Genomic DNA, 16,162 nt, shown 5'->3' with positions numbered 1-16,162 from the left:
CTTATTTATTTACATTATTTTCATTTGATTTGAAAGGCAGTGTGACAGACACGTGGAGGTCACCTGGACACCTGGCAATCCAGAAGTCGTTAGTGAAAATGCCCAGCAATAATAAACCACTGGTGACGGAAGAGCCCTCAGCCAGCAGCAATCTGCCTCAGATACGTACCTCCCAGATTATAATCCATGTTGCAACAGTAGTCAGCTCCCAGCTGGTCTGCTTGCCCTCTGCTCCCTTGCAGTACATTTAATAAACCTAACTCTGTTCACTCTTGTCTCTCTGACTGCTGCTGAATTCCTTCACCACGAAAGACAGAGGCAGAGAAATCTTTTATCAGCTGGCTCTCTACCCAAATTCCCACAGTAGCCAGGGCTAGGCCAAGTCAGGAGCCAGGAGCCAGGAGCCATGGACTCCATCCAGGTCTGCCATGTGGGTAGCAGGGGCTCAATACTTGAGCCATCACCTGTTATCTCCCACAGAGTGCATTAGCAGGAATGCTGGAATCAAGCAGAGACTGGACACAAACCCAAGTACTCCCATAAGGGATGCAGGTGTCCCAAGCTATGCCTTAACCGCTATGACAAACATCCACCCCTAAAGCCACTGATCAGTCCTAACATCTCCAAAAGAGAAATAACCAGACATTATGTGTCACTTCTTGTGATACAACAGAGAAAGTACATACTACTGCCTAGGAAATGCCACCCCCCCCCAAAAAAAAAAAAAACCTGAATTTGATTATGTCTGTAGATTTTTTTCAAAGATTTTTAATTTATTTATTTAAAAGGTAGAGTTACAGACAGTGAGAGAGAGACACAGAGAGAAAGGGCTTCCATCCGATGGTTCACTCCCCAAATGGCCGCTATAGCCAGAGCTACACCAATCCAAAGCCAGGAGCCAAGTGCCTCCTCCTGTTCTCTCACGCTGGTGCAGGGGCCCAAACACTTGGGCCATCCTCCACTGCCTTCCTGGGCCACAGCAGAGAGCTGGACAGGAAGAGGAGCAACCAGGACTAGAACCCTGTTGGCACCGGGTACCAGAAGAGACATCTACGATCAGAAGCTAACATTACAGCCAGTGGACAACTCAACGATCTCTCTACAGATGGGAACCAACAAAGTTGCTTCCCAGAAAGGAATGAGTGTGTACGGGCTTGGGCGGCAGGTGTATGATCCCAAATACTGTGCCGCCCCGACAGAGCCTGCCATTCACAATGGAAGCCAAGGGACAGGGACAAATGGGTCGGAAATCAGTGATAGCGATTCCCAGGCAGAATACCCAGATGAGTATCATGGCGAGTACCAGGATGACTACCGCAGGGATTACCAGTATGGTGACCAGGGCATTGATTACTAGATACACCCAGAGGAGCCCAGGATCCAGTCCATCGCTCCTGTTCAGTGAGAACCAAGCTAGCCTTGAGTAATTTTTATCTCGTCTTCCTAAAACACTATTATGCTTATTATACCTAAAAAAGAAATTGCCTTACATACATTCCTTTTTCCTTTCTCTGCCTCTTCCCTCAATAGTTGCCTTTTAGTGCTGTAACAGTTAAATCCTACAGCATAACCAGTAACTCGCACATGAAGTAAAAAGGAATACTGTGAAAGGGGAGTACTCTTGTACAGCCAACTCTTATTAAAGATCTATGCATTTTTACAATCTTAAATCGGTATTTTCAAACAGTAGGAACTCTTTTTTTTTTTTTTTACAGTTCAGTGTATCTGGTTTCTACACGGAAGACTAAACTCATGCTTCTTGCTAATTGTGGTTTTTGCCAACTAAATCTAAGATATGCAGCATTTTAGAAATTTACATATCAATGTTTCTACAGTATTGTTTGCTAATTTTTAAATAAAGTCCTGATCAGTGTGCACCTGTGATTATATGTGTACTCATTCTCTTACCCAAGCTGACAAGATCTTTTCAGAGCGGTGTTGCTGAAGGAGCGTGCACAGAAGCGGCCTGCAGCCTTCCGGGCCTTTGGTGGTGCATGCTCTTCCTGTTTGTGCCAATGTATCAATGTAGAGTTGCTCTGTTTTCTTCAGCTGTATTTATTGCTGCATTTCTCAGCATAAACTTATCCCATTGTATTTTTTATAAATAAATATTTTTTTGAACATTAAAAAAAAAAAAAAAAAGAACCCGGTGCCCATATGGGATGCTGGCGCTGCAGGTGGAGGATTAACCTAGTGTGCCACGGCACCGGCCCCTGTCTGTGGATTTAATTACCAGTTTACAACTGGTAATAAAAGGGACAGCAGAAGGACATGTTAAATATCACAAAGAGGCTGGTGCCGTGGCTCACTAGGCTAATCCTCTGCCTGCGGCGCTGGCACACCGGGTTCTAGTCGCGGTTGCTCCTCTTCCAGTCCAGCTGTCTGCTGTGGCCCGCGAAGGCAGTGGAGGATGGCCCAAGTGCTTGGGCCCTTCACCCGCATGGGAGTCCAGGAGGAAGCACCTGGCTTCCGGCTTCAGATCGGCGCAGTGCGCTGGCCGTAGCGGCCATTTGGGGGGTGAACCAGCGGAAGGAAGACCTTTCTCCTCTCTGTCTCTCTCTCTCTCACTGTCTAACTCTGCCTGTCAAAAAAAAAAAATCACAAAGATACAATCAGCAATATCCAAAATGTCAGAAATTCTGTAGAAAAATGACCTGGTTCCTTTAACAACCTGTAAGGGGGGTGGAGGTGGGAATAGATCCAAGAAATTAAGAGAGAATTATCAGTTAACAGCAACCAAATACAATGCGTGGACCAAGTTTCAACACTGATTTGAAAAAATCAACTGTAATGAAAACAAAAAAGTTGAGATAATTGGGAAAATTTTAACACTGAGAGGATATTTACTACTATTAAGGGATTAATGTTAATATTTTAATGTTATATCAGTAACAATTTTTTTTAAAAAAATGAGTTCTCTTTTAAAGATGCATACAGAAATATTTACTAGTAAAATGATATATCTGAGGGGCTGGCTCTGTGGCATAACGAGTAAAGCTGCCGCCTGCAGTGCCGGCATACCATATGGGCACCAGTTCAAGTCCCAGCTGTTCCACTTCTGATCCAGCTCTCTGCTATGGCCTGGGAAAGCAGTAGAAGACAGCCCAAGTGCTTGGGCCCCTGCACCCAAATGGGAGACCCAGAGGAAACTCCTGGCTCCTGGATTTGGATCGGCGCAGCTCTGGCCTTTGCAGCCATCTGAGGAGCGAACCAGCAGATGGAAGACTTCTCTCGTTCTCTCTCTTTCTGCCTCTGCCTTTCAAATAAATAAATAAATCTCTTTTTTAAAAAAATGATTTCTCGGGGCCAGCACCATGGCTCACTTGGTTAATCCTCCACATGCGGGCAGGCATCCCATATGGGCGCCGGGTTCTAGTCCTGGTTGCTCCTCTTCCAGTCCAGCTCTCTGCTGTGGCCCACAAAGGCAGTGGAGGATGGCCCAAGTGCTTGGCCCTGCACCCCATGGGAGACCAGGAGGAAGCACCTGGCTCCTGGCTTTGGATTGGTGCAGTGTGTTGGCTGTCATGGCCATTTGGGGGTGAACCAACGGAAGGAAGACTTTTCTCTCTGTCTCTCTCTCACACTAACTCAATCTGTCAAATAAAAAAAAAATGATATCTCTGAGACATACCAAAGCAGTTCAAGAAGCTCATGAGGCAGAGGTCAGCACTGTGGTGTAGCAGGTTAAGCACTACCTGTATCCCATACTGGAGCATGGGTTTGAGTTCCAGCTGCCCCACTTCCAATCCAGCTGCTCCCAATCCAGCTGTCTGCTAATGCATCTGGGAAAGCACTGGAAAATGGCCCAAGTACTTGGGCCCCTGTCACTCACATGGGAGACCCAGGCTGTTGCCCTCATTTGGACAATGAACCAGCAAAGGAAGCTCTCCTTCTCGCCTTGTCACTCTGGTTTTCAAATAAAAGAAAATAAATCTTTTTTTCTTTTAAAGCATCTCTCCTTAGGGGAAAAAAAAAAGTTCATGGGGTGACTTGTTGCTGTAGATTTGTTCTGAGAAGAGAAGCGTGGTGGGGGCAAGAGGCGCGGAGTCACCACACAGGTCCCGGGAGCAGGGTGAAAGCAGGCCAGAGGCGAGCAGCCTGCAGACTCCTTTAATTTCAGTTGGTACAGCAGCTTATATAGCCAAGGTAGCCAATCTGATCAAGGGGCAGTCTATGCCCTAACCAATCACAGCCTGCTGCCAGGCAGTTTCTGAAGCCATCCAATTATAGCCTGTTGTTAGTCAGGCTCCATTGTCATGTGGTTTCCGAAGCCATCCAATCACAGCCTGTTGTCAGGCTCCGTTGTCATGTGGTTTCCAAAACCATCCAATCACAGCCTGTTGCCAGGCAGTTTCTGTTGTTGGTGGCCATCTTGGCATGGCCTTCTCATTCCACCACAGTGACTATTGTGGTACAGCAAGTTAAGTGGCTGCTTGAGATGTTAGTTAGAGTTCCAGTTACTCAGCTTCCTGCTGATGCATCCTGGGAGACAGCAGATGATGGTCCAAGTGCTTGGGTCCCTGCCACTCATGTGGGAGACCTAGATGGAGCTCCAGGCTCCAGGTTTCGGCTTGGCCCAGCCCTGACTGTTGCAGGCATTTGGAGAGTGAACCAGGAGATTGAAGGTCCTTCTCTTTCACTCTTTCAAGTAGATGAAAAGAAAGATTTTTAAAAAGTGTTCATGAGAAATAGAACTAAAAGATAAGTTTGTGCTGGTGCAAAAACAATTTTGAATTCCATGCAGTTTTTCCATAATACACATCTTTTCACAAACTGTTTGAAGAACCCTTGTACACATGGATTTCAAAGTGTTTTGCATGAAGTGGGCTTGTGGTGCAGTGAAGCTACTGCTTGGGGTGTCCACATCCCATATCAAAGTGCCTGGTTGGAATCCCAGCTATTCTACTTCCATTTTGGCTTCCTGCTAATGTGCCTGGGAGGTAGCAGATGATGGACCAAATGCTTGGGTCCCTACCACCCACATGGGAGACCTGAATGGCATTCCTCACTCCTGGCTTCCACTTGGCCCAGCCCTGGCTGCTGCAGGCATTTGGAGAGTAATCAAGCAGATGGACAACTTCTTTCCCTCTTTCTCTCTCTCTCACTCTAACAAAAAAAAAGTAAAAAATTTTTTTTTCACCAAAATGAACATCTTTTAATTCTGTTTTTCCACAGACTTTTGGAAGTACCCTCATACTTCAAAATAATTAGGGAGTGTTGCTAAAATAAGACTGGCCTGTGGTGATCACTGTTGAAGCTGAGTGACAGGTTCATGGGGTTTCATTATATTATGCCTCGTACACTTACATATGCTTGGAAATTACCATAATAAAAGGTTTTCAAAAACCTTAACAGTGTTGGAAAACAAAGGTAGCATTCATAGACCAAAAATTGTGTGCAATTCAGGGACATTTGAAAACACGTGGGCTCAGAACAGAAGAGAAGGTAGAGGGCAAGAAACCTCAGATCAACTCATCAAAAGGGTTTTTACCAAAGGGACCTTGGAGAAGGGGGCGCTGGGTTGTAGGACTACCTAGTTATTTATTTTCAAAGCTTAATGGCAGAAGTAGGGACATACTCAGCATAGACTGCTTTCTCTCCACCCTACTTGTTTTTCCTTTACCTGAACAAAACTGCTGGCAGCAAAAGTCCAAGAATGGTCTCTAAGGAAAATGCAATGCCAAAACCTGAGAATGTAGAGTTGGCACTATCCTAGGGACAAGGAATGGGAAGCTTCCCTGGAGTTGCCTTCGCTTACCCCTCCAGAAGTAGAGCAGCCAGGACTTGAACTGGCACTCAATTGGGATGCCAGCATCACAGGTGTCATGTTAATTGGCTGTGCCACAACACTGGCCCCTGACTTGTCAATCTTAAAAAATAAATTGGAAAAAAAAAAGAAAAAAGAAAAAGAGCCACCTGTTAGGGATGCCCACCAGCACAGCTGCCAAGGAAACACACCCTGGCTATCTACAGTAACCAAAGCAGTCTCTCAATTCATAAACAAAACCAGAAAATGAAGAATTGCCAGATCTTGGAGAAAAACTCATACCATAAAAGTCTCAATACGAATGATGAACAGAACTAATCCTTAGAAGAAACAGTGATTTTGGAGATAGAAGTGAAAAAAAACAGGCTGCAATAAAAAAAAAAGAACATCCAGAGAGACAGAAGCTTCTTTGAAAATGGATAAATGAATGAATGATTACTGACATTCTACTCCTGGGAATTTACCCAAATAAAACGAAATCAGCCTCTGAAAGAGTTATCTGTAACCCCATATTCACTGCAGCACAACTCGCAATTGCTAAGCTATGGACTCAACCCGGATGCCCATCAACTGTTCACTAAATAAATTATGGTGGGGCCAGTGCTGTGGTGTGGCAGGTAAAGCCGCTGTCTGCAGCGCTGGCATCCCATATGGGCGCCGGTTCAAGTCCTGGCTGCTCCACTTCTGATCCAGATCTCTGCTATGGCCTGGGAAAGCAGTAGAAGATGACCCAAGTGCTTGGGCCCCTGCACCCATGTGGGAGACCCAGAGGAAACTCCTGGCTCCTGGCTTTGGATCAGTGCAGCTCTGGCCATTGTGGCCAACTGGGGAATGAACCAGCAGATGGAGAACCTCTCTCTCTCTGCCTTTCCTTCTCTCTCTATGTAACTCTGACTTCAAATAAATAAATAAATAAATAAATCTTTTTTTTAAAAAAAAGGCAAAGACATGAATCTTCAGAATGAAAGAACCTAAGGAAAGTTGAGTATAATAAAAGAAAAACACTCAAATTATTATGTGTTTTACTTCCATGATTCTGAGTCTCTCCCTCTCATAGTTACTAAATGCTTATATTTGGGCTCTTCACAATTGAGGGAGTCAGTTTTGACCCTCCCACTTGGCTGCAGTTTTTCAACGCTTTTCAATGTTAGTTATGTGTATGTTCTTTGGAATGATCACAATGCCCAGGGCTGGTATTGTGGTATAGTAGGTAAAGCTGTTGCCTGAGATACCTGGCATCCCATATGGGCAAAGGTTTGAGTCCCAGCTGTTCCACTTTGGATCCAGCTCCATGCTAACATGCCTGGGAAAGCAGCGGAAGATAGCCCAAGTGTTGGGAGACCCAGATGAAGCTCCTGGCTTCAGCCTGGCCCAGCCCCAGCCATTGTGCCCATTTGGGGAGTGAACCAGCAGATGGAAGACCTCTCTCTCTATCTCTCCATTTGTCTGTAACTCTGCCTTTCAAATAAATAAAATAAATCTTTAAAAAAATGCCCAGTGAAAGAACACTAATGTGAGTTTTGTAAGTTCTCTAATTCAGTTTTTTAAAGCTCACACTTAGAAATAAACATATTGAGTTTCAAACTCCAAAGCAAAAGGAAAAATCCAAAAGCTTTCAAAGAAAAAAAAAAGAAACAAAAGAAAAGGTTACTGAGAAAGGTTTCAAATCAGACTGACATCACATAGCATCAGATACTAAGATACGAAAATATAATGAGGTGATACCTTCAAATTTCTAAGGGGAAAAATACTGTCAATCTTGAATTGCATGAGAACAAGGTATTTTAAGACACACAAGAATTCAGCAAGTTTACCTCCCACACTCTGTAAGAATTACTCTTGAAAATAGTTGAACAAAAATACAAGTAATCCAAGAAAGACGATATAAGACTTAAGAAACAGTAGGTACTGGGTCTGTCCCAAACTAGGGGTAGGGACAGGAAGATTAAAAAAAAAAAAAAGTAAGAGGCTTTATTCTATCTCAACGCCAAGAAAATTCTCCATTGAATGGTGAAGTTTTATAAACATTTCCTTTTCTATGAGCTAATCCCACTACTTCATTCCACACACAAAGATGTTTATGAAAACATCACATTGTGAATTCTGTTCATTTTTTTCTTTTGAAGGATGTTACTATTTGCATTTATTTTTGCCAACTTATTTTATGCTTCCTCTTTATCTTGCTTTTTTGTTTCTTTCTTCTTCCTTTTCCAGTCTTCGTTTAGATTGGATTGCTTGTTTATATATTTGAAACCTATCTGTTCACATTAATGGGAACACATTTAGGGACTGCCTTTAGAATTGACCATGCCTGCACACTCCATGGCTGAGGTTAATCAATATGTTCTGGAACAATACAAGTTCTTTGTACAACAGCTCCAAATATTTAGTTCTATATCTGTTTTAGTGCCCTCTCCTCCCCGACTCAAGTGGCCAGAACTATTGTCTGACACATAAAGTGTTGGCTTAGCTTTGCCCACTGCAGTGGACATCACTGGTGTCCCGTCCAGATCCTTTTTACTGGGACAGTTATACCCACAAGCCAGCTCAAGTACGAGCTGCTGAAGGCCAGCAGTGGTTCCATTCTCCTGAGGACAGGGCCTTCCTGGCTCGTAGGTTACCCATGCCAGTCCCTGAGAGTACAGTGCATCTAACACCTTACTGATTCAGAACAGAAAAAGCCAGCCCCCACAATGTTCCAGGGGGGAAAACTTGGGTGCCTGTATACATTTTCCATTGCAGCTTTAACAAATTACCACAAACTTAGTGGCTTAAAACAATGTAAATTTATTATCTTACAGATCTGGAGGTGAGAAGCCTGGCATGCACCTCCCTGGGCTAAAATCAAAGTGTCAGCAGAGCTGTGTTGCTGGCAGCAGAGGAGAATCTTAGCTTTCCTTTGCCAGCTCTAAGAAGCCACCAGCAATCCTTGGCACGTGGCCCCCTTCCTCCATCTTTAAGGACAGCAACATAGCATCTGTCCGAGCATTCTTCAAACTCATCTCTCTGTCTTGGGCCTCCCTCTTCTTTTGTAAGGACTTTAGGGATTACACTAGGCCCACCTGAATAATCTGTTGATTTGAGGTCTGCAAGCATCTTTAATTCCATCTGCAACCTTAATTCTCCTTGGCCATGTAGCCCAACATATTCAGAGTTTCTGATGATTAGGATGTGGATTTCATTCAGGGTTATCATTCTGCCAACTACGGTGCCCTTCATGCCCCAGAGCTATCTGCAGGATCAGGTGAAGGCTAGATTCCAGCTGAAGCCACAGGAGGGGATTGGTAGGAAATTGTGTCTCTGTTCAACCGTAAACAGTATTTGTCATAATAATATACACAATTTTATAAGAATTTCATAAATTGTTACAAGGATGTGAAAAGGAAGGTATTATAGAGCTAAATCTACATCTACCATAAAAGGAACTCTGAAGGTGAGTCATTTATCAAAACAGAAAGTCTAAAAATATGATTGTAGTAAATACTGAGAAATAAGTAATATCATTGAAACTTTTCTAGGGAAAAAGCCATTAAGTTGGAGAGAGAGAACAAAGAAATGCTCTTTTTTCTTTAGAAGAATTATAACAATATTTGACTTCTTAAACTATGTGTATTATATTGTTAAGAACAACTTAGCGGGAGGTGGGGGGCAGCGGTTAAGATGTTGCTTGGGAAGCCTGCATCCCTTATCTGAGTACCTGGGTTCAGGTTTCAACTATACTCCTGATAAAGCACACCCTGGGAAGCAGCAGTAATATCCCAAGTGACTGGAATCCTGCCACTCATGTGGGACACTGGGGTTAAGTTCCAACTTGCAACGTAGATGGGGGAAAGGGAGCACTGTGCACATTTTGAGCGATGAACCAGCAGATGGGAACTCTCTGACCCTCAAATCGATAAAATAGTAATATAATAATAATTTTAAATTCCTATTTGGGGTTCTAAAAATTGACCATATATTAACAACTCTTGTGTGTATATTTATGTTTGCTGGAATATTTTTCCAAAAACTGTGACATTTGTTTGCCATCTGATTTTATCCCTAATATGTGTATATCTTTGTAGATCAATTATATAGCTCTACATTGCTCTTAATAACGGTATAGAGGCAACTTCTAAGATGGTGCAGTAGGGAGGGAGCTTACTGCTCTAGTCTAGAAGATAGTTTAAAAAAAGTGGAGAGGGAGCCAGCACTGTGGCGTAGTGGGTAAAGCTACGTCTGCAGTGCCAGCATCCCATATGGGTGCCGGTTCGAGTCCTGGCTGCTCCACTTCTTATCCAGCTCTGTGCTACGGCCTGGGAAAACAGTGGGAGATGGCCCAAATATTGGGCTTCTGCACCCACGTGGAAGATACAGAAGAAACTCCTGGCTCCTGGCTTTGGATCGGCTCAGCTCCAGCCATCGTGGCCAATTGGGGAGTGAATCAGCAGATGGAAGACCTCTCTTTCTCTGTCTCTCTGCCTCTACTTCTTTCTCTGTGTAACTCTAACTTTCAAATAAATAAATCTTTAAAAAAAAAAAGTGGAGAGAATGCAATCCTAGGTAAGAGGGAGAAAACAGCAAAGGAAACTATACAAATTAGAAGGACACAGTGGACCTATGTGGAAGGTGTGGATTCGCGCAACTCAGGACCCCAAATGCCAAGAGCTTCCCCACCAGCATTGGAGAGTGAGGCGAGACCAGACTGCAGCAGCCCAAGCCACTGACAATAAAAATGCAGGAAGAGCCTAGAGGGAACCCAACTTGGAGCCCTGTGGGGGATAGTGTACCTGCCCAACTAGAGGAGAAAAAAAAGGAGGGGCACATTTCTCTCTCCCTGATCACCCTGCAATGGCATCCTGTAGCAAGCCAATATAGCAGGCGTCATTTTGGACATACATAACAGCTGTACCAGCTTATGTCCGCGCCTAGCAACTAGCCAAGTGGAGACTCCTGAGTCTGGTGGGGAGAACAGACAAGGGGATGGGTGCTCAATACTGTGGGAGGCTTGTGTGCTGAGACTGTGAAAACACTGAGGCTGTGTGGGAGGGCTCACAGTGTGGCTGAGATGTTGGGCAGTCACTGTGGGAGGCTCCACATGCTCAGGGCTCCCTGGTTACCTGCTGAGGGGGACATTGTTGGGGAATCTGAGCATACACTGAGGACTGCGCAGATCCTTTGTGTGGTTCTTGTGGCAGAACGGACAAATATTATACCCACTGGGGCTAGTGTCCAGGCACCGGTCTCCTTTGAGGAGAGGAGATCAGCTGAGCAAAGGTAAACCTCCCTTCTGATTAAAAAAAAAAAGGGGGGGGGGATTTACCATGCCAAATCTGGATGTGTCACCTTAGACATGCCCTTGACACTGGAGAACTGAACAGAGCTCCCTGCCCACACCCACCACAGGCCTCTTGATAGTCACTGAAAGCAGACACTCCACTTATCTGCAGAGGCATAGTACAAAGATAAAAGCTACCACAGCAAAAAAAACAAAAAAGAAACCAACAAGTATGTCTACAAATGCCAAACAACAAACGCACCAATTGAAGAAACAAGAATAAGAAAGACAACATGATGCCCCTAGAAGAATAAAACACTTCACACTAGATTGTTCAGAGGATGAGATTGAAGAAATGCTGGAAATGGAATTTAAAAAAATGATCATAAGATTAAATAGAAGTAATCAGAAGCAAATGCACGAACTAGGACTGCATTCTCTCCATTTTTTTTAAAAAGATTTATTTATTTGAAAGTCAGAGTTACACAGAGAGAGAATTAGAGGCAGAGAGACAGAGAAAAAGAGGTCTTCCATCCGCTGGTTCACTCCCCAATTGGCCACGATGGCTGGAGCTGAGCTGATCCGAAGCCAGGAGCTTCTTCTGGGTCTTCCACGCAGGTGCAGAGGCCCAAGATTGAAATCCATACAGGACATGAAAGAAAATTTCTCCTACAAAATTGAGATCCTAAAGAGAAATCAAAATGAAAGGAAGAATTCAATAGAGTGAATAAAAAATGCAGTGGAAAGGCTTAAAAACAGAATCAGTGATGCAGAAGAAAGAATATCTGACTTAGAAGACAAAGCACAGGAAATTATACAGTCAGACCAAAGAAAAGAAGAGGAAATAAGAAAAATTAAAAAAACACTGTTGGTAATCTACAGGATACTATCAAAAGACCCAACATACGGGTTCTAGGAGTTCCCGAAGACATGGAAAGAGAGAAAGGATTAGAAGGCCTTTTTAGTGAAATAATACCAGAAAACTTCCTTAATTTGGAGAAAGAAAGGGACAGAAAAGATCTTCACCACAACATTTTGTAGTCAAACTCATCACAGTAAAAGATAAATATTCTAAAATGCACATGAGAGAAATTCCAGATTACTTTCAGAGGATCTCCAATTAGATTTACAGTGGACTTCTCCTCAGAAACCTTACAGGCTAGGAGAGAATGGCAAGATACATGCCAAGTTTTAAGAGAAAAGAACTGTCAATGCAGAATACTATATCCTGCAAAGCTTTGATTTATGAATGAAGGTGAAATAAAGACCTTGCATAACCCACAGAAATTGAAAGAATTTGTCACCACCCGTCCAGCCCGCAAAAGACACTTAAGGATGTGCTGCACAGAGAAATACAAAATATGGTCATCATCACAGAAGAAAGTAAAGGAAGAAAATCTCCCAATAAAAATAAAAAGGAAATCCAACATAGAAAATAGAGATATTTTTGGGAAAATGGTAGAGCAAAGTTGTTACTTGTCAATAGTCACCTTGAATGTAAATGGCCTTCATTCTCCAGTTAAAAGACACAGACAGGCTGAATGGATTAAAAAACTAGATCCATCTATTTGCTGTCTACAAGAAACACATCTCACCAACAAAGATGCATGCAGATTGAAAGTGAAAGGTTGGAAAAAGATATTCCATGTCAACAGAAACCAAAAAAGAGCTCCTGTAGACATCCTAATATCAGACAAAATAGACTTTAACACAAAAACTGTTGAAAGAGACAAAGGACACTATGTAATAATTAAGGGATCAATTCAACAGCAAGATGTAATTGTTGATCAACCAGACAGAAAATCAGCAAGGAAACAACAGATTTAATCGACACTATAGACCAAATGGACCTAACAGATATCTACAGAACTTTTCATCCCACAGTTGCAGAATACACATCCTTCTTACCAGTACATGGAACTTTCTCTAGAACTGACCACATGCTAGGCAATAAAAGCAAGTCTCAGCAACTTGGGATGGGAGAGGGAGTAGGAGGTGGGATGGGAGTGAGGTTGGGAGGGAGGGTATGGGGAAAAGAAACACTATATTCCTAAAGTTGTACCTGTGAAATTTGCATTCATTAAATAAAAGCTTTAAAAAAAGACATAGATCTTGCTACTGCAAAGAATGTAAATGAGTACAAGCATTATGGAAAACTGTTCTTCCAAGCATTTAAAATAAAACTGCCATAGGATCCAACAACAAAAAAAACCTCAAAAAAATCTAAATCATACTATGTATCGTCTCAGACCACAATGCAATGAAGCTGGATATCAGCAACTCAGGAATCTCTAGAACATATGCAAACATGTGGAGACTGAACAACATGCTCCTGAATGAAGAGTGGGTCATAGAAGAAATCAAAAAATTTCTGGAAACAAATGAAGATGACAATACAACATTATCAAAACTAATGGGAGACACCAAAAGCAATGTTAAAAGAAAAACAACAAACCAAACCCAAAACTAGTAAGAGAAAAGAAATAATTACAATTAGAGAAGAAATCAACAAAACTGAAACAAGGCCGTCGCCGCGGCTCAATAGGCTAATCCTCCGCCTTGCGGCGCCAGCACACCGGGTTCTAGTCCCGATTGGGGCGCCGGATTCTGTCCCGGTTGCCCCTCTTCCAGGCCAGCTCTCTGCTGTAGCCAGGGAGTGCAGTGGAGGATGGCCCAAGTGCTTGGGCCCTGCACCCCATGGGAGACCAGGAGAAGCACCTGGCTCCTGCCTTTGGATCAGCGCGGTGCACCGGCCACAGCCGCGCCAGCCATTGGAGGGTGAACCAACGGCAAAGGAAGACCTTTCTCTCTGTCTCTCTCTCTCTCACTGTCCACTCTGCCTGTCAAAAAAAAAATTGAAACAAAAAAAAATACAGAAGATCAGCAAAACGAAGAGCTGGTATTTTGAAAAAATAAACAAAATTGACATACCATTGGCCCAACTAACCAAAAAAAGGAGAGAGAAGACCCAAATCAATAAAATTAGAGATGAAAAAGGAAATGTAACAGACACCACAGAAATAAAAAGAATCATCAGAAATTACTACAAAGAGCTGTATGCCAACAAATTGGGAAACCTAGAAGAAATGGATATATTCCTGGACAACTGATCCATGAAGACACAGAAAACCTAAAAAGACCCACTAACAAGATGGAAATTGAATCAGTAATAAAGACCCTCCCAACAACAAAAAACCCAGGATGGGTTGCCTTCACTGCTGAATTCTACCAGACATTTACAGAAGAACTAACTCCAATTCTTCTCAAGTTATTCAAAACAATTGAAAGGGAGGGAATCCTCCCAAAATCCTTTCTATGAAGCCAGAATCACCTTAATTCCTAAAACTGAAAAAGATATAACAGAGAAAGAGAACTACAGAGCAATTTACCTGATGAACATAGATGTAAAAATACTCAACAAAATTCTAGCCAACTGAATCCAAGAACACATCAGAAAGATCATCCACTCAGACCAAGTTGAATTTATCCCTGGTATGCAAGCATGGCTCAACATTCACAAATCAATGTGATACATCATTTTAACAAACTGAAGAACAAAAACCATATGATTGGGGCCGGCGCTGTGGCACAGCAGGTAAAGCTGACATCTGCAGTGCAGGCATCCCATATTGCAGCCAGTTCAAGTCCTGGCTGCTCTACTTCCAATCCAGCTCTCTGCTAATGACCTGGGAAAACAGTAGAATATGGTCCAAGCCCTTAGTACCCTGCACCTGCGTGGGAGACCCAGAAGAAGCTCTTGGTTCCTGGCTTCAGATCAGCATAGCTCCAGCTGTTGCGGCCATCTGGGGAGTGAACCAGCAGGTGGAAGATCTCTCTCTCTCTCACTGCTTCTGCCTCTTTGTAACTTTGCCTTTCAAATAAATAAATCTTTAAAAAAAATCCATATGATTATCTCAATAGATGCAGAAAAAGCATTTGATAAATTACAACATCTATACATGATGAAAACTCTTGAGCAAATTGGGTGTAGAAGGAACATTCAACACAATAAAGGCAATTTATGACAAACCCAAGGCCAACGTCCTATTGAATGGGGAAAAGTAGGAAGCATTCTCAACTGAGATCCAGAACCAGATAAGGATGTCCACTCTTACTACTACTATTTAATATAGTCCTGGAAGTTTTAGCCAGAGCCTCTAGGCAACAAAAAGAAATCAAAGGGATACAAATTGGGAAAGAGGAAGTAAAACTATCCCTATTTGCAGATGACATGATTCTATACTTAGAGGATCCAAAATATTCCAAGAGACTATTGGAACTCATAGAAGAGTTTGGTAAAGTAGCACGATATAAAATCAACACAAAAAAATCAATAGCATCTGTATGCACAGACAATATCAAGGCTGAGAATGAACTTCTAAGATCAATCCCATTCACAATAGCTACAAAAAAATCAAATACCTTGGAATAAATTTAACCAAGGATGTTAAAGATCTCTACAATGAGAATTACAAAACATTAAAGAAAGAAATACAAGAAGACACAAATAAATGGACAAATCTTCCATGTTCATGGGTCGGAAGAATCAATATTATCAAAATGTCCAAACTACAGAAAGCAATTTACAGAGTCAATGCAATACCAATCAAACTACCAAAGACATTCTTCACAGATCTGGAAAAAATGGTGCTGAAATTCACATGGAAACACAGGAGACCTCGAATACCTAAAGCAATCTTATACAACAAAAACAAAGCCGAAGGCATCACAATACTAGATTTCAAGACATACTACAAGGCAGTTATAATCAAAATAGCCTGGTACTGGAACAAAAACAGATGGATAGAGCAATGGTCAGAATAGAAATGCCAGAAACCAATCCAAGCATCTACAACCAACTTATATTTGACCAAGGAGCTAAAACCAATCCCTGGAGCAAGGACAGTCTCTTCAACAAATGGTGCTGGGAAAACTGGATTTCCACATGCATTAGTATGAAGCAAGATCCCTACCTTACACCTTACACAAAAATCCACTCAAAATGGATTAAAGATCTAAATCTATGACCCAACATCATCAAGTTATTAGAGAACATCAGAGAAACCCTGCAAGATATTGGCACAGGCAAAGACTTCTTGGAAAAGACTCCAGAGGCACAGGCAATCAAAGCGAAAATT

This window comes from Lepus europaeus, chromosome X, assembly GCF_033115175.1.
Source record: "Lepus europaeus isolate LE1 chromosome X, mLepTim1.pri, whole genome shotgun sequence".
In the NCBI taxonomy this organism is placed as follows: Eukaryota; Metazoa; Chordata; class Mammalia; order Lagomorpha; family Leporidae; genus Lepus; species Lepus europaeus.
Note: the sequence above shows the minus strand (reverse complement) of the source record.